Raw genomic sequence first — 21,439 nt, 5'->3', positions numbered from 1 at the left:
CTGGGAATCTCACCTCCACCCCCCACAGCAGCCGCAGCAAGACTTGTCCAAGCAGAGTCTGAGCTCAGACATGCCTAACCCCACCCCCACCTGATAGTTCCTCCCTACCCACCCCGGTAGTGGAAGACAGAGGGCATGTAATCTTGGGAGTTCTAGGGCCCCATCCACCACTGGTCACTCTCCATACTACTATAGCTGATGCTTTCTGGAAAGCGCCCCCTCCTGGCAGGAGGCTAACCAGCACAAAAACAGAGTATTAAACCACCAAAGCTAAGGACCCTCATGCATTCCATTGCACCCTCCACCACCTCCACCAGAACAGGTGCTGGTATCCATGGCTGAGAGACCCATAGACAGTTCACGTCACAGGACTCTATGCAGACAACACCCAGTACCAGCCTGGAGCCAGGTAGACTCCCTGGGTGGCTAGACCCAGAAGAGAGACAACAATTACTGCAGTTCAGCTATCGGGAAGCCACATCCATAGGAAAACAGGGAGAGTACTACATCAAGGAAACACCCCATGGGACGAAAAAATATGAACAACAGCCTTCAGCCCTAGACCTTCCCTCTGACAGAGCCTACCCAGAGAAGGAACCAGAAAACCAACCCTGGTAATATGACAAAACAAGGCTCTTCAACACCCCCCAGCAAATCACACTAGTTCACCAGCAATGGATCCAAACCAAGAAGAAATCCTTGACTTACCTGAAAAATAATTCTGGAGGTTAATTAGTAAGCTAATCAGGGAGGGACCAGAGAAAGGCAGAGCCCAATGCAAAGAAATCCAAAAAATAATACAAGAAGTAAAGGGAGAAATATTCAATGAAATAGATAGCTTAAAGAAAAAACAATAAAAAATTCAGGAAGCTCTGGATGCACTTTTAGAAATGCAAAATGCTCTGGAAAGTCTCAGCAATAGAATTGAACAAGTAGAAGAAAGAAATCCAGAGCTCGAAGACAAGGTCTTCGAATTAACCCAATCCACAACAAAGACAAAGTAAAAGGAGTAAGAAAATATGAACAAAGCCTGCAAGAAGTCTGGGATTATGTTAAATGACCAAACCTAAGAATAATCAGTGTTCCTGAGGAAGAAGACAATTCTAAAAGCTTGGAAAACATATTTGGGGGAATAATCGAAGAAAACTTCTCTGGCCTTGCTAGAGACCTAGACAGCCAAATACAAGAAGCACAAAGAACACCTGGGAAATTCATCACAAAAAGATCTTCACCTAGGCACATTGTCATCAGGTTATCCAAAGTTAAGATGAAGGAAAGAATTTTAAGAGCTGTGAGACAGCAGCACCAGGTAACCTATGAAGGAAAACCTATCAGATTAACAGCAGATTTCTCAGAAGAAACCCTACAAGCTAGAAGGGATTGGGGCCATATCTTCAGCCTCTTTAAACAAAACAATCATTAGTCAAGAATTTTGTATCCAGGGAAACTAACCATCATATATGACGGAAAGATACAGTAGTTTTCAGACAAACAAATGCTGAGAGAATTCGCCATTATCAAGCCACCACTACAAGAACTGCTAAAAGGAGTTCTAGATCTTGAAACAAATCCTGGAACCACATCAAAACAGAACTCTTTAAAGCATAAATCACACAGGACCTATAAAACAAAAATACAAGTTAAAAGCAAAAACAAAAAAACAAAACCAAAGTACACGGGCAACAAAGAGCATGATGAATGCAATGGTACCTCACATTTCAATACTAACGTTGAATGTAACTGTCCTAAATGCTCCACTTAAAAGATACGGAACTGCAGAATGGATAAGAACTCATCAACAAACCATCTGCCGCCTTCAGGAGACTCACCTAACACGTAAGGACTCACATAAACTTAAAGTAAAGGGGTGGAAACAGGCATTTCATGCAAATGGACACCAAAAGCAAGCAGGGGTAGCTATTCTTATATCAGACAAAAGAAACTTTAAAGCAACAGTGGTTAAAAGAGACAAAGAGGAACTTTATGTAATGGCAAAAGGCCTTGTCTAACAGGAAAATATCACTATCCTAAACATATATGCACCTGACACTAGAGCTCCCAAATTTATAAAACGATTACTAACAGACCTAAGAAATGAGATAGACAGCAACACAATAGTGGGGGACTTCTGTACTCCACTGACAGCACTAGACAGATCATCAAGACAGAAAGTCAACAAAGAAGTAATGGATTTCAACTATACCTTGGAACAAATGGACTTAACAGATATATACAGAACATTTCATCCAACAAGCACAGAATACACATTGTATTCAACAGTGCATGGAACTTTCTCCAAGATAGACCATTAGATAGGCCATAAAAGGGGCCTCAATAAATTTAAGAAAATTGAAATTATAACAAGCACTGTCTCAGACCACAGTGGAATAAAATTGGAACTCAATTCTAAAAGGAACCTTCAAAACCATGCAAATACATGGAAATTAAATAACCTGCTCCTAAATGAGCATTGGGTCAAAAACGAAATCAATATGGAAATTAAAAAATTCTTCGAACTGAATGACAATAATGACACCACCTATCAAAACCTCTGGGATACAGCAAAGGGAGCGCTAAGAGGAAAGTTCATAGCCCTAAATGCCTTCATCAAAAAGTTTGAAAGAGCACAAACAGACAATCTAAGGTCACATCTCAAGGAACTAGAGAAACTAGAGCAAACCAAACCCAAACCCATCAGACGAAAGGAAATAACCAAGATCAGAGCAGAACTAAATGAAACTGAAACAAAAAAGACAATACAAAAGATAAATAAAACAAAAGCTGGTTCTTTGAAAAGATAAATAAAATTGATAGATCATTAGCAAGATTAACCAAGAAAAGAAGAGAGAAAATCCAAATAACCTTACTAACAAATGAAACAAGAGATATTACAACCTACACCACTGAAATAAAAAAAGATTATTCAAGGCTACAATGGACACCTTTATGCACATAAACTAGAAAACCTAGAAGAGATGGATAAATTCTTAGAAAAATACAACCCTCCTAGCTTAAATCAGTAAGAATTAGATACCCTGAACAGACCAATAACAAGCAGCAAGATTGAAATGGTAACTAAAAAATTACCAAAAAAAAAAAAAAAAGTCCAGGACTAGACAGATTCACAGTAGAATTCTACCAGACATTCAAAAAAGAATTGGTACCAATCCTTTTGACACAATTCCACAAGATAGAGAAAGAAGGAATCCTTCCTAATTCATTCTATGAAGCCAGCATCACCCTAATACCAAAACAAGGAAAGGGCATAACCAAAAAAGAAAACTACAGACCAATATCCTTGATGAACATAGATGCTAAAATCCTTAACAAAATACTAACTAACTGAATCCAACAGCATCTGAAAAGGATAATCCACCTGGATCAAATGGGTTTCATAACAGGAATGCAGGGAAGGTTTAACATATGCAAGTCAATAAATGTGATACACCACATAAACAGATTAAAAACAAAAAATCACATGATCATCTCAATAGATGCAGAAAAAGCATTCCACAAAATCCAGCATCTCTTTATGATTAAAACTCTCAGCAAAATTGGCATACAAAGGACATACCTTCATGTAATAAAAGCCATCTATGACAAACCCACAACCAATGTAATACTGAATGGGGAAAAGTTGAAAGCATTCCCTCTGAGAACTGGAACAAGACAAGGATGCCCACTCTCACCACTCCTCTTCAACATAGTACTGGAAGTCCTAGAGGGAGCAATCAGACAAGAGAAAGAAATAAGGGGCATCCAAATCGGTAAAGAGGAAGTCAAACTGTCACTGTTTGCTGATGATAAGATTGTTTACCTTGAAAACCCCAAGGACTCCTCCAGAAAGCTCCTAGAACTGATAAAAGAATTCAGCAAAGTTTCCAGATACAAGATTAATGTACACAAATCAGTAGCTCTTCTACACACAAACAGCGACCATGTGGAGAATCAAATCAAGAACTCAACCCCTATTGTAATAGCTGAAAAAAAAATACGTAGGAATATGCCTAACAAAGGAGTCAAAAGACCTCTACAAGGAAAACTACAAAACACTGCTGAAAGAAATCAAAGACTTTTGGGCTTGGTGGCTCATGCCTGTAATCCCAGCACTTTGAGAGGCCGAGGCGGGTGGATCACGAGATCAGGAGTTCAAGACCAGCCTGACCAACATGGTGAAACCCCATCTCTACTAAAAATACAAAAATTAGCCAAGTGTGGAAGCACATGCCTGTAGTCCCAGCTACTCAGGAGGCTGAGGCAGGAGAATTGCTTGAACCCAGCAGGTGGAGGAGTTGCAGTGAGCCTGAGATTGCTCCACTGCACTCCATCCTGGGTGACAGAGCAAGACTCTGTCTCAAAAAAAAAAAAAAAAACCAGAAAGAAATCAAAGACTACACAAACAAATGGAAAAACATCCCATGCTCATGGATGGGTAGAATTAATATTGTGAAAATGACCATACTGCCAAAAGCAATGTACAAATTCAATGCAATCCCCAACAGAATACCACTGTTATTCTTCACAGAATTAGAAAAAAAATTCTAAAATTCATATGGAACCAAAAACGAGCCCACACAGCCAAAGTAAGACTAAGAAAAAAGAACAAATCTGGAGACATCACACTACCTGATTTCAAACTGTACTATAAGGCCATAGTCACCAAAACAGTGTGGTACTAGTATAAAAATGGGCACATAGACTGGAACGGAATAGAGAACCCAAAAATAAACCCAAGTAGTTACAGACAACTGAACTTCAACAAAGCAAACAAAAACATAAAGTGGGAAAAGGACACCCTTTTCAACAAATGGTGCTGGGATAATTGGCTAGCCACTTGTAAAATGAAACTGGATCCTCATCCTTATACAAAAATCAACTCAAGATGGATTAAGGACTTAAACCTAAAACCTGAAACTATAAAAATTCTAGAAGATAACATTGGAAAAACTCTTCTAGACATTAGCTTAGGCAAGGATTTCATGACCAAGAACCCAAAAGCAAATGCAATAAAAACAAAGATAAATAGCTGGGACCTAATTATACTAAAGAGCTTTTGCACAGCAAAAGGAACAGTCAGCAGAGTAAACAGACAGTCTACTCTGCTGTAGAGTGGGGAGAAAATCTTCACAGTCTATACATCTGACAAAGGACTAATATCCAGAATCTACAATGAACTCAAACAGATCAATAAGAAAAAAAAACAAACATCCCATCTAAAAGTGGGCTAAGGATATGAATAGACAATTCTCAAAAGAAGATATACAAATGGCCAACAAATATATGAAAAAATGCTCAACATCACTAATGATCAGAGAAATGCAAATCAAAACCACAATGTGATACCACCTTACTCCTGCAAGAATGGCCATAATAAAAAAATCAAAAACCAGTAGCTGTTGGTGTAGATGCGGTGAACAGGGAACACTTCTACATTGCTGGTGAGAATGTAAACTAGTACAGCCACTATGGAAAACAGTGTGGAGATTCCTTAAAGAACTAAAAGTAGAACTACCATTTGATCCAGAAATTCCACTACTAGGTATCTACCCGGAGGAAAATAAGTCATTATTTGAAAAAGATACTTGCACATGCATGTTTATAGCAGCACAATTCACAACAGCAAAATCGTGCAACCAACCAAAATGCCCATCAATCAACAAGTGGCTAAAGAAACTGTAAGATATATATATGATGGAATACTATGCAGCCGTAAAAAGGAATGAATTAACAGCATTTGCAGTGACTTAGATGAGATTGGAGACTATTATACTAAGTGAAGTAACTCAGCAATGGAAAACCAAACATTGTATGTTCTCACTGATAGGTGGGAGCTAAGTTATGAGGATGCAAAGGCATAAGAATGATGCAATGGACTCTGGGGACTCGGGGGGAAGAGAGAGAGGGGGGCAAGGGATTAAAAGACTACAAATATGGTAGAGTGTGTATTGCTCGGGCGATATGTGCACCAAAATCTCAAAAATCACCACTACAGAAGTTATTCATGTAACCAAATACCACTGTACCCCAATAACTTATGAAAATAATAATAATAATTTTTAAAAAAGAAATAAAAGAAACGAGTGATAACATGACCTGTAGGAAAGAAATCAGTGATGATCAGTGATGTTGTCTTGTTTTTAACAACTGGGTCTCAGTTATATTTACTCAGTTTTCTCCATTTATTGATGGCTTGGTGAAGCTGAAGTTTCCAGATTCTGCTCGGCTTCACAGGGCAAGTAGCCAGCAGTATGTGTGAGAAGAGAGCGAGCTGGGAAAGTAGAGGAATGGAAATCTCTATCAGTTGCCAATCATCAAGTCCTGCCCTCAAGAATAGTTATAGAAGGTGAACTACGGGAGGAATGAATCCACAGGTAGCAAACAGCAAGATACTCCTACATACCTAATAGGATACAAGACACTATCTCTTGGTGTGAAGCTCAAAGAGATAAAGTGACTGGGCTCTATTTCACAGAGAAACCAATGAGTTCATGCGTAGTGTTTCTTTAGCCCAAAAGCCAGAAATTGTCATTATGCATTTCTGAAAATTGTCAGTTTGAATCAAAGAGAAGAGGGTTTCCAGCTGTATTAGTCCATTTTCACACTGCTATAAAGAACTACCTCAGACTGGGTAATCTATGAAGAAAAGAGTTTTAATTGACTCACATTTCTGCAGGCTTAACAGGAAGCATGACTGGAAGGCCTCAGGAAACTTACAATCATGGTGGAAGGCAAAGGGGAAGCAAACACGTCTTTAGCATGGTGGAGCAGGAGAGAGAGAGGAGTGGGAAGTGCCACACTTTTAAACCATCAAATCTCATGAGAACTCATTCACTATCATGAGAACAGCATGGAGGAAACTGCTCTCATAATCCAATGACCTCCCACCAGGTTCCTCCCTAACACATGGGGTTGCAATTCAAAATGAGATTTGAGTGGAGACACAAAGCCAAACTCTATCACCAGCTAATATATGCAATGGCCTTTGGGTGGGTAAAATTAAGGGAAATGATAGGATCAAGTATGAAGTGTAATGTCTGCTGAGTCATAAGTGAATCATATTACTATTACTTTTGTCATTAGGATTTGAGGTCCTGTACTTCTTTACCATCAACAGGAGCCAAGTGGGTCCCACCACGCTACCCCTGCCCTCGCCTTTTCTCTGCCCTTCCAGGGCTCTGAAGATAAAGGGAAGCATTGCTCCCAGAAATATAACTGCATTTGGGACCTCTGCTCTTGAATTTGCCTGGCAGCTGGGCTTACTTGGAGTGAGACGCACAGTTCTTCACAGTTCTGCTGTCACCCTGCTTGACTTTCCAATTTTCCCTCTCAACCCTGGAATAGGTTGAAGTAAGAGTTCAAAGCTATTGCTGATATAGAAAAAATGGCCCCTGTGCTCAGTCTATGAAGTGACACTCGGTGGATGCCTGGGAAAGACAGGTATGCTGACTCTTGGGAGGCCTAGAAGGCTTATGTTCATCATCCCCTTGGTGGATTTGCCCTTGGAAGTTTGATTTTGCCATGGGCCTGAGAGAAGTCTCAATCCATCAATCAGTAGACATTCATTGAGTGCCTACCACATGCCAGGCACTGACATTACCTAAGTTCAGGAGGTGAATGTGTTCAATCAGGATGGCAGTTGCTTAACTTATAATGAGCAAAAGCTGTCACCGGAACTAGACTAATCAAAGTCCATCCGATCAGCATACTCTCTCCATGTGGCCAAACTACACAGGAAACCCAATTATAATTAGAGTGTCTCTATATGCTCATATAATGAAAAGTATCTAAGAACCGAGGCCCAGTACTTGAAAACTATATGATCAGAATATTCTCTGCAGGTGAGCAGATTTACATGAGAAATTAAATCATGATTAGAAGGTGTTTGGTGAGAACAGATTCAGAAAAACAGCAGTTGGAGTCATTACATGCTCAATGACATAGGATAAAGAGGTCAGAAATTATCTCATAACTTAGCCAGTGGGATGAAAGAATCCCAAAAGCAGAGGCTCTCTCTAGGCTGGGCAGCAAGCAAGAAGTACTGGGCAACACCCATGTTTGCTTTTCAACTCTTCTCTTTCCAGGACTGTTTGGCTCCATAGTGAGCGCCAGGCACCATGCTAAGCACATTCCATGCATAATCTCATTTAATCCTTGTCTACGTCCCTACTTAGAGAAGCCTTCCCCAACTTCTCATGAGCCACAGGACTGCTATATTTTCTCTTGCCACCATCTAATGTTTTAGTTTATATTAATTTGTTGACTAGTCATTGACGGCTTCCTCCAAAGGATACAGGTCCCAGAAGGGCAGCAGCTTTATTTTCTACATAGATGTAGCCCAATGCCTAAAATGGTACCTGGCACATAGTAGGAGTTTAGTACCTAATACGTTTGATACATGAAAGAATAAATTAGTGGGTGGATAGTTGAGTAAATAGATGGATGTATTAATTTACTAATAACCTGAGAGGTAGATAATAGCATCCTGTTCAGCAGATTGAAAAATCAAGACTATGATGCTTATGTTACATCCAAGGTCAGCCAACTAACAAATGGAGAGCTGGGATATGACTCAATTCTTATTGAGTCTAGTTGCTCTATTTATTTGGGAAGGTTGACATATCCAGGAGGTTTTCATCTAAAACTAGATCCCTTAGAACTCTGAAGTCAGAGCAACTTTCCCTCTGTCATTCCTACTCACTACTTTTGTAACCTTGACCAGAGAAGTTGCTTAAACTTTTGGGGCCTGCGTTCTCATAAACCTAAAGTAGGAATAAAAATACCTGCTTAGAGACTTGCTCAGTCCATCAAATAAGAGATTATACACAACCTTCCCACTTCAAGGATGGCTGCAAGGACAAAAAAGAAAAACGACATAATAAATACAAAGGTCCCTGCAGACTGTAATACTAGGATGAGTTATTACTACAAAGGCTCAGGGAAAAGAGGAGAGATGGAATCTTGGTTGGTCATGTCATTATGGTCTATTTTAGATTTTGAGTTTTTAGAAGGCAAGACCACAGTTGTTTAATTTAGTGTATACAGAACATTCCACTTATTCAGGGAGGCATTATACTAGGGAAAGGGGTGGGTTCATGGTGTTCAAAAATTCATACTCACAGTTATTATTAAAAAGAAAGGATTCTCTATGTGCTTTTATTCAGCCCGTGGCTTTAAATATCATCCATGTGCCTATGTCTTCCAAATGTATTTTTCCAGCCCAGTCTGGTCCCTCGACATTCAGATCCTTATGGTGGTGCCCTCATCCTATATCCAAATGCCAAGTTGGTCTCTACTCCAGCCAGATTAGAGATATCCCATACTTGGCATGACTAAAACGGAACTTTAACTTGTTTCTTTCTCATCTTTATCTCAGTAAATCACACCACCACAGTGCATCATTTTCCTAAATCAAATTCCTAAGAATCATCCTGGATTTTTCCCTTCCTTTTGTCCCTTGCCACCCCAGATTATCCTGCAAAAACTGTCTATGCTACCTACAAAAGTATCTGCCACATGTCATACTAATTGTCAATATCCTAGAGCACCATTCATCTTCCCTCACCTGTGGTGTTGCTGCAATTGCCTCCTTCCTGGCTGCCCTGATTATATCCATTCTCCCTGTCTCCAAAAGCATTCTGCACACAGCAGACACAGATTTTTCATAAATGTAAGTCTGGTCATGCGCTCCTCTACCTAAAACCATTCGATGGTTTTTCATTGCACTCACAACTAGAGTTCCTGACCATGACTTGCAGGCTAAGCTCGAGCTGATTCTCATAGCCTGATTGTGATCAGCAATGGTGAATGGAGGGGTTGTGCCTTTGGTTGGGATAGAACTGATTATCACAGAGGACAACACCTTTTGCTGGCCCCATGGACTGACTTCTGATGTCAACACTGTGAATCTCACAGGCCTTTCTCCACCATATCTTTTCATAATCGTCACCAACCATTAGAGAGTTCTCCTTTTGGAGAAAGTGTTTAGAGGAGGCAAGGTGTCCCCTGCTCCCAGATATACTTCCACCTGAGACCCTGGGGGTCTGTACCGTGCCTGCCTCTCCAATGTCCTTCCACACCACTCCTCCCCCAGGGCTCACTCGCCTGCTGCCTCCCATGTAGTCTTTGAGTGTATAAGCTTATTCCAATCTTAAAAATTTTACTAGATGTTTTCTTTGCCTGAATGCTTTCTTCTGATTCTTCATAGGGCTAAATCCTTCTTCTTTAGATTGTACTTCAAATATAACCTTCTCCTTCAGATCTTTGCTGATCACCTTGTCTACACGAAGCTCCCCAGTTGTTCTCTATCACAATCACGATGCTGTTTTTCCCCCACAGATCTTATGAAAATCTGTTATCTTTTTAATTTATGTTTGTCCAGATTTATTGTGTGACTCCACACTCTTAAAGCTAAGGTCCAAGGAGCAGGGCCCAATCTATCTGTTTTTCTTTTTTTTTTTTTTTTTTGAGATGGAATCTCACTCTTGTCACCCAGGCTAGACCGTAGTGGCAATATCTCGGCTCACTGCCACCTCCACCTTCCGGGTTCAAGCAATTCTCTTGCCTCAGCCTCCTGAGTAGCTGGGACTACAGGTGCTCACCACCATGCCCAGCTAATTTTTATATTTTTAGTAGATACGGGGTTTCGCCATGTTGGCCAGGCTGGTCTCGAACTCCTGACCTCCGGTGATCTGCCTGCCTTGGCCTCCGAAAGTGCTGGGATTACAGGCGTGAGCCATCACGCCTGGCCCAGTCTACCTTTTTGAACAATGTCCTCCTAGTATCCAGCAAAATGACTGGCACATGTTAAGTGAGCAATAAATACTTGTTATCCACGACAACACATCATATGATAAATGTCAGTGATTGGCATTAGCTGCTTATTAAAAAGCATTACTAACCATTGTTAAGATTTCATCTTACATTTTTCATATTTTAATGACCATATATACCCCCTCTATCTTTTTGTGTGAATTCCTTGCCCTTGCCTCTTCACATTCATATGGCATAGGACCCATTGAAAAAGAAAAGGCAATTTATTTGAGAATATGTATGTCAAATTCACTTTCAGAAAGTTTGTGCATATTGTATGCATCAAAATAAATGTAGAGGCCATTTTCATTTTCTTCCATATATCAAGGTATTTTTAAAACTTATATTTAGAAGAATATAGAATCACAACTCTATGGCATTCAGTATTCTTCACACATTGAAGCAAATCGAGCAGCCCTGGGAATCTACACTCTGAACACACCAGATTCTTCACTTTTTCCTAAACATCTCAAAGCATGTTAACTTATCTATGAGTTTGCTTATGTGTTCCCTCCCTGATACATCTGCTGTCAATATCGGATTGCTCCTTCAAGACCCATTTCCAATACTGAAGCTTCTATGCATTGATGCTTCTCTGGTTCCTGTGTCCCAGGGAGAACTGGCTGACCTGAGGAGACTTCATCTGTTCTGTTTGAGGAAGATTCAGAGTATGGTACGTCAGAAACGACAGAAACCTCAGAAAATGCAAATGGGAATATATGACAATGTCCAAAGGACAACTAATGTCCTATTTTTTTGTACTTTTTAGTGTTTCTTAGATCTCTTATGGCAGTCAGCTCTTCACATTGTCATGTAGCAAGGAAATATTTTACTATTAACCTAAATTATTTTCCTTCCTGATAATTCATTACTTTTTGCTTGTTAAAACTAAACTCATGGCAGAGACCATGGCCTCAGGCAACGGGCATGACAATTATAGCAGGACAGAAAGCAAATGATGGGAAATTCTTGCTGAAATTTCTACATTGACTTTTGAAATTCCACAGAGAGACAGTAAGTTGAGAGAAAGGACATTTGATTTTCAAAAACCCGAATGTATAAACAACAGATGAGCAACCAGGTTTCCTAAACTTAACCAAAAAGAGAGGAAAGCTGAAGAAGAGAGCTAAGGAGTTTAGTATAGTCCTTTTCCACCCTGCTCCCCACACTTGCACCTCCTGCTGCCACCACCTAGCAAATGTTTTATGTGGCGGGAGCATTAGAAATTCCCAATGAGTCCAGGGCAATTGGAAAGGAACAGAAATTTGTAGCCTGAAACTTGAAAACCAGAGTATGTCAAGAATACAAAGTCTAAGTCAGCCTTCCTGCACCCTAAGCTTCCAGTGGTCCCAGGGAGCACTGGCCAACCTGAGGAGGCTTCACCTGTTCTGTTTGAGGAAGATTCAGAGTATGGCATGACAGAAACCTCAGCAGATGTAAATGGGAATACAGGACAATGACCAAAGGACAACCAATGTCAGAATAGAAAGTCAATGACCAGTGTCCAGATGCTCCAGGGTACTGTGCCCTTCCATTATGGAACTTATGATGATGATGTTGTTGATCGCCATGATAGTAACAGGAAGAGGAAGAGGAGCAGCAGCAGCTGCTGTCATTTATCACGTGCTTACTATGTTGTCAGCACTATGCGATATATATATATATCTATAATATATATATACAATTTCATTTAATTCAATTCTCACAGTGATCTTCTGAGAAAGGTATTATTAAATCTATTTCATCAATGAGATATGGAGGCACAAATATATAAGACAAGTTGCTCAAGACACACTATTATTAAGTGATAGAGCTGCTCCCTGGGCTGGAGTCCCAGAGAGAAGACTAAGAGGAGCAATTCTGAAGGGGCTGCATTTCAACTTGAAGCAACTAAAAAAATCCTGGGGTTGGTTAGATTTTCTTTTGCCATCACAGAATGGAAAAAAATGCAAAAAAAAAAATAGAAACTAGCTTTAGAAATATAAAAGAAAGAAAGTTCCTTGGTGATTTTTTTTTGAGACAGGGTCTTGTTCTGTCAATCATGATATATACAACAAATTGTTTTTTTTTTTTTTTTTTGAGATGGAGTCTCACTCTGTCACCCAGGCTGGAGTGCAGTGGCACGATCTTGGCTCACTGCAACCTCCACCTCCTGGGCTCAAGTGGTCCTCCTGCCTCAGTCTCCCAAGTAGCTGGGACTATAGGCGTGCGCCACCATGCCCGGCTAATTTTTGTATTTTTAGTAGAGATGGGGTTTTGCCATGTTGGCCAGGCTTGTCTCGAACTCCTGGTCTCATGTGATCTGCCCACCTTGGTCTCCCAAAGTGCTGGGATTACAGGCATGAGCCACCATGCCTGGCCAACAAATTGTATTTTATTTGACTAATAATTGTGGCTTTTGATTGAAAGCCCCTTTCTACTACCTATTCTATTTTCAGCTGACCCTTCTACTGCTTTATATATATAGTGGGCACTAAATAGGTAGATATATTAAGCCTATTTAAATGAACTTTTTGCAATAATGGCATTTTCCTGGCAATTCCCTTCCCCAAGTAGACCCTGTTTTCTAAAGTGATTTTCACATCTTTTATACAACTCTCAAAGTGTTTTTGTGTTGAAGAATGAGAAATCCACTTGAACCCTGAAAACCTCATGTTCCTTCTTTTACAGGCATCTAATAAATTACCACTGGAAAATATTTTCAATTTATCCTATTTTTCTGTCTCTATTCAAGCAGCGAAAATGTCTCAACCCCTAGTTTACTGAAAAAAATTATGGCATATTGCACATTTAGGAGAAAATGACATCACAGTTAAAGTTTAAACCCATCAATCATCTCATTGTCTTTGGGCCAACTCATCATTTCCACCTCTGTGACTTTTCCCTTGTAGGTCATGCTCTATTCATTTCATCCTTCATTACTTCCTTCCTTCATAAATATACAGACATTTATTGATAACTAATAAGTACCAGGCACTGTGCAATGGATAAAGTGGTAAATAACACACATACTCTGCCATGGAAGAGCCAACAGTCTATAGGAGGAAATCGAGGCCTAAACAGTCCATTTCAATATCGAGTAGCAAACTGACCCCATCAAAGTGATGGGGTCGGTGCATGCAGATTTCTTGGCCCCTCAAAAAAGAGCAACAAACTGAAATTGTCAGAGGGCTGGAAAAGGTCACAGGAAACTTTCTGAAGAAAGTCCTAACTTGACAGAACTGTGATGGCAAAGTCATTACCCAGGCAGTAGTGGAAGGGAAAGAGTTCCAGGTGAAAGGCTGGAGGTTAGAAGGTCGTGGTTTACTAGAAGAAACAAGATTCAGCACAGCTGCAGGAGTGGGTCAGTGTGGTGTGATGAGAGATGAGTCTTCCCCCTTGTCTAGATTCACTCTAGGTTCTTGGGAATCATTCAAGAAAAGACTTCTCCATGAAGCCCTCTCCATCTCAGCTCTCAATGACCTCTCAATTCTCCTCTGAACCTTCTAAGGCTTTATGCACTTCCTAATACAGCCTCCTTCAGACATCTGTGTTCACCTCCTGATTTAGCAGAGAAGGTTACAGCTAGCTTATCATGTTCTTTCGAAGTGCTGGTTGCACACAAATAAAAGAAATAAAAAGCAGATCATTACAATTCCTTCCCACCCCATCTCCATCACGATACCTTCCTTCCCTTCTCCCTTAAATGCCAGAAAATTCAAATGCTCGTGGTATAGATTTAGAGTTTCTTAACTTTCGTGGTACAAGGTGCTGATGAATCCCATGCAACCCCTTTCATAAATATGGGTATTTCACTCGATGCAGAACATTTATAATATATGTATATTTTATATTAGAATGCACATATCACAGAGACTCTATTTTATTAATGATCCTTATACCACCAGTGAGAATAATAATAATGTTACTCATTATGATTTATTTTAAAAATAAGCTATTTTTTCTTGAGGAAGTCACATAAATTCTGGAGTTCATTTTACCAAAGATTTAATGGAACTTATAAATGAGTGTCCCAAAGGATTTGAGTGATTTCCTCTCTTTTGACCAAAAGCAGATAATTTTCATCCTTTTGCATCAAAATAATAATGCTATGTATGGTCTAACATTTCTATATAAACAAGCGTGTTCAATTTTTTTCCTAAGCCAAGAAATTTTAAAAATGGTCATATCTTTTTTTTTGACTTTATTTATTTATTTATTTATTTATTTATTTATTATTATACTTTAGGTTTTAGGGTACATGTGCACAATGTGCAGGTTAGTTACATATGTATACATGTGCCATGCTGGTGTGCTGCACCCACTAACTCGTTATCTAGCATTAGGTATATCTCCCAATGCCATCCCTCCCCCCTCCCCCCACCCCACAACAGTCCCCAGAGTGTGATGTTCCCCTTCCTGTGTCCATGTGTTCTCTAAAAATGGTCATACCTTAATTTAAAAAATAGTTACACTTTACTTTCAAATGCATACTATATCTCCTCCTACAGCATATGTTTTCCCACTTACAACATGGAAAAGAAACTTAACAACCCATGGATTCTAACCCAGCTCACAAGGAAATTTCCTATCTATAATCCTTTATCTTGAAAAATCCTTAATTGAACTGTTATACCTTATGAGTTGGTCTTTTATTAAGCCAATATGGATCAAAAATCAGAATAAATGTCCATTTTAAATGAGCTTACCCTTGTGATTTATGAGAAGGTAGCACTTGTATTAAACCATTTTCACAGATGATTGTGGTAGCCGTCCTAGCCTGCTCACTTCAAGCTGACAGTGCTATTTTCCTCTAATCAGAAGATATCTCCCTCACAATTTGAAAGAGCCTCTGGGGATTTTCTTTTAGGTATGGCATTTTGCACTATCTGATTCAACCTATGTCTTTCCTATCTATTGACTGTCATGGGGTCTGAGTTTTTCTCTAGACCCGGCTGATCCCTGCCATTCAACCTTCTTTACACAGCGAGGAATGGCATATGGCCACAATGAGGATGACACAGCCTCTGTATAGGAAGAATCACAAGCCAGTCTGGGGTGGACCGTCATTCCTTGGAGTTTAAAATAAGAGGTCATTAGAATATAATAGGAAGGAATGGGGTAGAAGAAAATAAAAATGAGGAAAGCGATTTAAACACACAGAAGGATAGTTTAAAATGGAAGTAATCCTGAGGTCATCAAATTAATATTTCCTTCATTTTGAATAGAAATCATCTGTCATTTGGGTGGTAGGAAGAAGATGGACCACCTCCTTCATTCATGCACCATTCATTTTGAAATGAAATTAATATTTTCATTTTAATGATTAAAATAATAATGATAACAGCAAGCTAAGCAGCCAGGCGTGATGGCTCACACCTGTAATCTCAGCACCTTGGGAGGCCGAGGCAGGTGGATCACTTGAGGTCAGGAGTTCGAGACCAGCATGGCCAACATGGTGAAACCCCCATTTCTACTAAAAATACAAAAATTAGCTGGGCGTGGTGGCACATGCCTGTAGTCCCAGCTACTCAGGAGGCTGAGGCAGGAGAATCGTTTGAACCCAGGAGGTGGAGGTTGTAGTGAGCAGAGATTGTGCCACTACACTCCAGCCTCAGCGACAGAGTGAGACTTTGTCTCAAAAAACAAACAAACAAAAAAACAACCTGAGGGATGGTAAGTGACTTGCTCTGGGTCCCTCAGATGGGTGGCAATGCTGAGATAGGAATAATTTTGCTCCCAATATAGGGTTATGTTAATTTTCCAATAATTTTACATGCTTTGAAAGTATTTTCTATTTTCCAATGAGCAATAAAGAAAGATATTAAATGGGAATTGCCATCTTGGTTATTTCTGAAATAATTTCTAGGATGTTGTCAAAAAAAAGAGAGATTGAACAATTCATTCTTGCAATGCTTTGTGGAGAGAAGGAGCTTAAATGCTGTATTTTAACACAAAAGATTGCCCAAAGAGGCATTGCATTATACAGTAAGTGCCACAGATTAACTACCACACAGGCTGCACCTCTGGCAGAGAAACTCAATGATTTCTATATACAGCTCATAAATGAAAGTGTTCATTTATTCATAATATTCTAACATGTTCCGTACTGTTTTTCTAAGACAAGCAATGCATGGCCTTTTAGTTTTATGCCATTACTTAAAATATTTGGCGAAAATTGTTCATCAATCTCTGATTCTATTATTACACTCAAGAGTAGGTTAACTACTATCTCCCGGGGTCATTTTTAGCAGGAAATATTTAATAAATTGCTACCAGAGCATGATATCTGGCAGGGAAGACATGACTTAGAGTTTCTAAAAGATGACTAACGTGAATTATCTCCAGAACATAAGATGGCAATAACAACAAAAAATGATAGAGCTTGCCAAGTTAAACTCATTTTACCAGCAAGGTACTTATTTTCAGAGAATGATCTCTTTTTAAAGTTCTTTGCAATACAAGAAGCAGAAAGCCATTAACTGCAGATGCTTTAATACAAACAGAGTTGCAGGGAGGGGTCATATTTTCAATAGTCAAATATGATAAGAAAGTAAAATTTTAAATGTGTTGTTTGATAAAATTCCACCTGCATGGCCAACCAAGCTTCATGTGGAATGAAACATAGTCCTCTCACTGGTTTGAAACACTAAACTTGAACTTTGGTCAGCTCACAAGTTTCTTCTTGTAAAAATGAAGAAAAATCTTTGCATTTAGACAATGGCTATAATTCTTGTACCACTCCACTAATCCTTACTCTATTATTGAGCAATGCCTTATATTAAAATCTAATCATTCTCACAGACTCTGTGGAATTCCTATTTATCTATTTTGACCAATTAGCATTTCCCTATGAGCTCCTCCAGTTCCACAAAACCAAACTAAGCATTTAAGTGGAGTCTGATTTTATGTTATCTTACTGTTTTGTTCAACTAAAGTCTAAAAATCTTTCCTATTAAATCCTCAAAAACAAGAAGAAATGGTTGAAATGTGGGTTCCTACTTTTACGTTTCTCTTTATTGTACCTCAGAACTTAGCTCTGCCCCTGAACTACTGGATCTGCCCTGATAAATCATACCCTTTTTTCATTTGGAAATGGCTCAAGGACCTCAGTACTTACTTAGTCCCATAGGTGGCTACATGTTATGAAATACATATTCTTACAGGATTGACAGAACAGGTGCTTTCTTAAAAGTAAAAATTCATGATGATGCAATTCTGCAAAGACTCTGAGCCAAAAATACCAAGACTTTTGGAAGGGCTATTCAGAAGAATGGCCACCAATCTATCACCTTGGGAATCACAAAAATGGCCAATGATAAGGTACAAAATAATGTCTAAACTTCTTAGTCCCCAAAGCCACTCTACGATCTCTAGTAATAGAAAAGAAGCATGTTGGCAATTGAACAGGAGTCCTTGTAACTCCGTTTTTATTCCATTACACATCTCATGTAACATTCAAATTTACATAGAAGTCATCACGATGAAACTCTGATTACTTTAAATGAGAACAAAAAAATATAATTGAATGGCCATAAGAAAGGCAATGTCCTTATCATCACAGGAAAATGATATAACACCTGCAATCTACTGGCCATTCTATCTCCCCAGCTCTATGTCTAATATGAAAATGAGCACTGGTTCATACACCTGAAGCCCCAAACAAATTAGGCCACACCTAATGCAGATGATGCAAATGATCTAAAATGAATTGAAAATGTGTATCTTCTCCTCCAATCCCATTTTATTTGGTCTTCACCGAAGAGCTACAATGTCAGGCCTAAATTGTCTAGGTTGCCTATGGAAAGACTTCAGCAGGATGGGGGTGATCTTTTCTGAGGAACACTGTTTTCTCACCTGTCACTAGCCCCCCTGTTTTTGAATAGCACTTTATACTTTGTCAATCCCTTCTGCATGTTTCTGAGCATTAAAATAACGCCCTAAGGTAGGTAGTAAGAGAGATAAAATTATCCACAAATTACATATGAAGACTTGGCTAGAAGAGTTTACATGAGCCATCCTGAAGTCAAACTTTAAACCAAGAGTACAAGACCCAAGTAAAGTTGAGCTTTAAACGTAGAGTACAAGACCCAAGTGTATACTTGCCTGTACCTTGGTAAGAAGTGGAGTGGACGTTTTCACTTCATTCCCAAAGAATTGAGAGCGTCTTCAAACATTACATTGCAACTGTATTGAACTGAGGTGGCAGCCTGAGTTTGTGACTTGTCTCTCTCCTAAAAATGGACAGCAGAATGTACATGCTCCTTTGTGGTACACTGGGGAGTATCATGTGATAAGTTTTATTCAAATGAAAATTTTTCAAAGGCTGAAAGTTTCCTCCTTTTTTGTCTTTAATATAATTATCATTGCCCCATTTTCAGCCTTTTTACTGCTCTGAAATCATCAATATGTTCTATTGTTATGATATCATCACTCATCTTATCTCCCTAGTCATTTAAATGCCAATATGTGGTTTGTTTGCACTAATCTCATGACCAAAATACCAGCAAACTTACTGACCTTGAAAACAACTCTGATAAAATCATTAAAACCAGATACTGTTTTTTGGGGGAACTGGAGGCCTGCAGCAGGCTTCACACCTCTGGATGTTTACTGACTCCTGAATTCACAATGGCTAACTCCAGTGTCTCAGCTCACAGGTAGTGGCCAATCAAGGTTATACAACAGTGTAATTCAGCATCTAAACAATGGATAACTTTATTTTTCTCTCAATTTTGTGCTTTCACAATATTCCAACAAGTCATGATATAGGTCGGTTATTCTATCAGGGCAGTTCTATCAGGACTATCAGTTCTATCAGGAAGTCCCTTTCCTCAAGGAAAGGGACTTCATAGTTTCTTGTTTAGTTGATGAGAGGAGAAGGAAGCAGCAGTAAAATCCTCACCAAACTGTCAACAAGGTAAGAATGATACTACTCGAAAGAACCTTGGGCTTACAGACTTGATACTTTATTTCTATTTCTTGAACAATCATGTAGAGAACTCTTTGCTCTCTACCTAATTTTTCCCTTTGGGTCAATTGGAAACACCATCACTGCAAAGGGAAATGGTGATATCCAATGCTAAAGCCATCACCCATGATATTCTCATGCCCTTTTTTTTATGAGACCAGGAGGAAGGCCCAGGAAGCAGGGAATAGGGTGCCAGTTACTTGGAGGACTTGACCTTGCCTGTCCCCACGGGTTCCACGGTGCATCCGTGACTTCAGGGGCAGTGCTTCCCTTTCCACTCTGACCATAAAACATCATAGGTTAAGTAAAAATAAGATTCTTGCATTGGTTAAAAAAGAATAATTTCAGTTGTCAATATCTGCTTAATAAATTGTCCCAAAATACAGTGGCTTAAAACAACATTTTATTTTCTCACATTTCTGCAGGTCTGGAATTCAGATGATGCACAGCAGGAATCCTCAAGGTGGGCTCTTTGCTCCCAAGTGTGGTGACTCCGCTGGATGGCTCTCCGAGGGTCATCTGTCTGAAGCCCCAGTTTTCCTCCAATGGATGGACTCCTTAACTCTCCTCTATGTGATGTCAGGGCCTCTACTTCTTTGCATGGTCCCTCTGTGTGGTCTTTCCACATGGTCTGTTGTAACAGGGTAGATAGGCTTCTCACAGGGTAGCTCAAAGCTCTGAGAGTGCTAAATCAGAAGCTGCTACACCGTCTTAAGGCTGAGCTCCAGAACCTGCACAGCATCACTTCTGCCACATTCCGTTGGTTTAAGCAAGTCACAGGCTCAGCCCAAGGGGATAAAACTGCACAGGGAATGAACCTTGGGAGGTGCAGTTCATGGGGGCCACCAAAGCAGCTAGCTGCCACAGTAAGGGAAAGGGAGTTGGGGTCCTTGAGTGTCCTTCGCCTGGCTGCCTGCCTGCTATGAGCAATGCACTCCTTCTCTGACCACCCCTCACCCTTCTTTCCCTTGGCCACATGTGTGCTCCCTGCTCGGTGGCATGTGGAAGCCAGTTCGTCTGAGCTGATTCTGTGCATCTCTTTTTTTTTTTTTTTTTTTTTTTTTTGAGATGGAGTCTCACTCTGTCACCCAGGCTGGAGTGCAGTGACACGATCTCAGCTCACTGCAACCTCCACCTCCCAGGTTCCAGCGATTCTCCTGCCTCATCCTCCCGTGCGGCTAGGACTACAGACATGTGCCGCTAAGCCCAGCTAATTTTTGTATTTTTAGTAGAGATGGGGTTTCACCATGCTGGCTAGGCTGGTCTCGAATTCCTGACCTCAGGTGATCTGCCTGCCTCGGCCTCCCAAAGTGCTGGGACTACAGGCATGAGCCACTGCACCCAGCCTGTGCAATCTCTTTTCAACTCCACATTCAATGACCTCACTTTGGAAGCTTGAAATTGGCCATGATGGGAATATTCCTGTCATAGAAAATAGGAAAACACTCCAAATCAGAGCTTCTTATGCTGTTTGCTTTATTGTTTATTTTAGATTATCAGTTTCCCAACACACCACTGTGCCCACTACACTGCCATCCTGCCATACCTTCCTTTCTCTCTCTCAGTTAGGCTCATAAAGGATGCCCTGATAATCATGAAAGGTGTTTCCTTACCATGGATAGGATCATTATATAGTGAACTAGGCATAGGCTTTTTACATTTTATTTATTTATTTTTTTA

At 39.8% G+C, this 21,439-nt stretch overlaps 1 protein-coding gene and 1 long non-coding RNA gene across 9 annotated transcripts in view; both read right to left on the bottom strand.

The window, feature by feature from the left end:
* Positions 1–21,439, bottom strand: part of MACROD2 (mono-ADP ribosylhydrolase 2) — a 2,107,194-nt gene that overhangs the window by 362,554 nt on the left and 1,723,201 nt on the right. The window lies entirely within an intron of this gene.
* Positions 19,042–21,439, bottom strand: part of LOC129052187 (uncharacterized) — a 53,472-nt gene continuing 51,074 nt past the window's right edge. Inside the window, exon 3 of the long non-coding RNA XR_008517076.2 lies at positions 19,042–21,181. This is a non-coding gene — a long non-coding RNA (uncharacterized LOC129052187). The remainder of the gene's footprint in view (positions 21,182–21,439) is intronic.

The sequence above is a fragment of the Pongo abelii genome, chromosome 21 (genome assembly GCF_028885655.2).
Source record: "Pongo abelii isolate AG06213 chromosome 21, NHGRI_mPonAbe1-v2.0_pri, whole genome shotgun sequence".
Lineage (NCBI taxonomy): Eukaryota > Metazoa > Chordata > Mammalia > Primates > Hominidae > Pongo > Pongo abelii.
The sequence above is the reverse complement of the archived record's forward strand: the minus strand, read 5'-3'. Positions and strand labels throughout refer to the sequence as shown.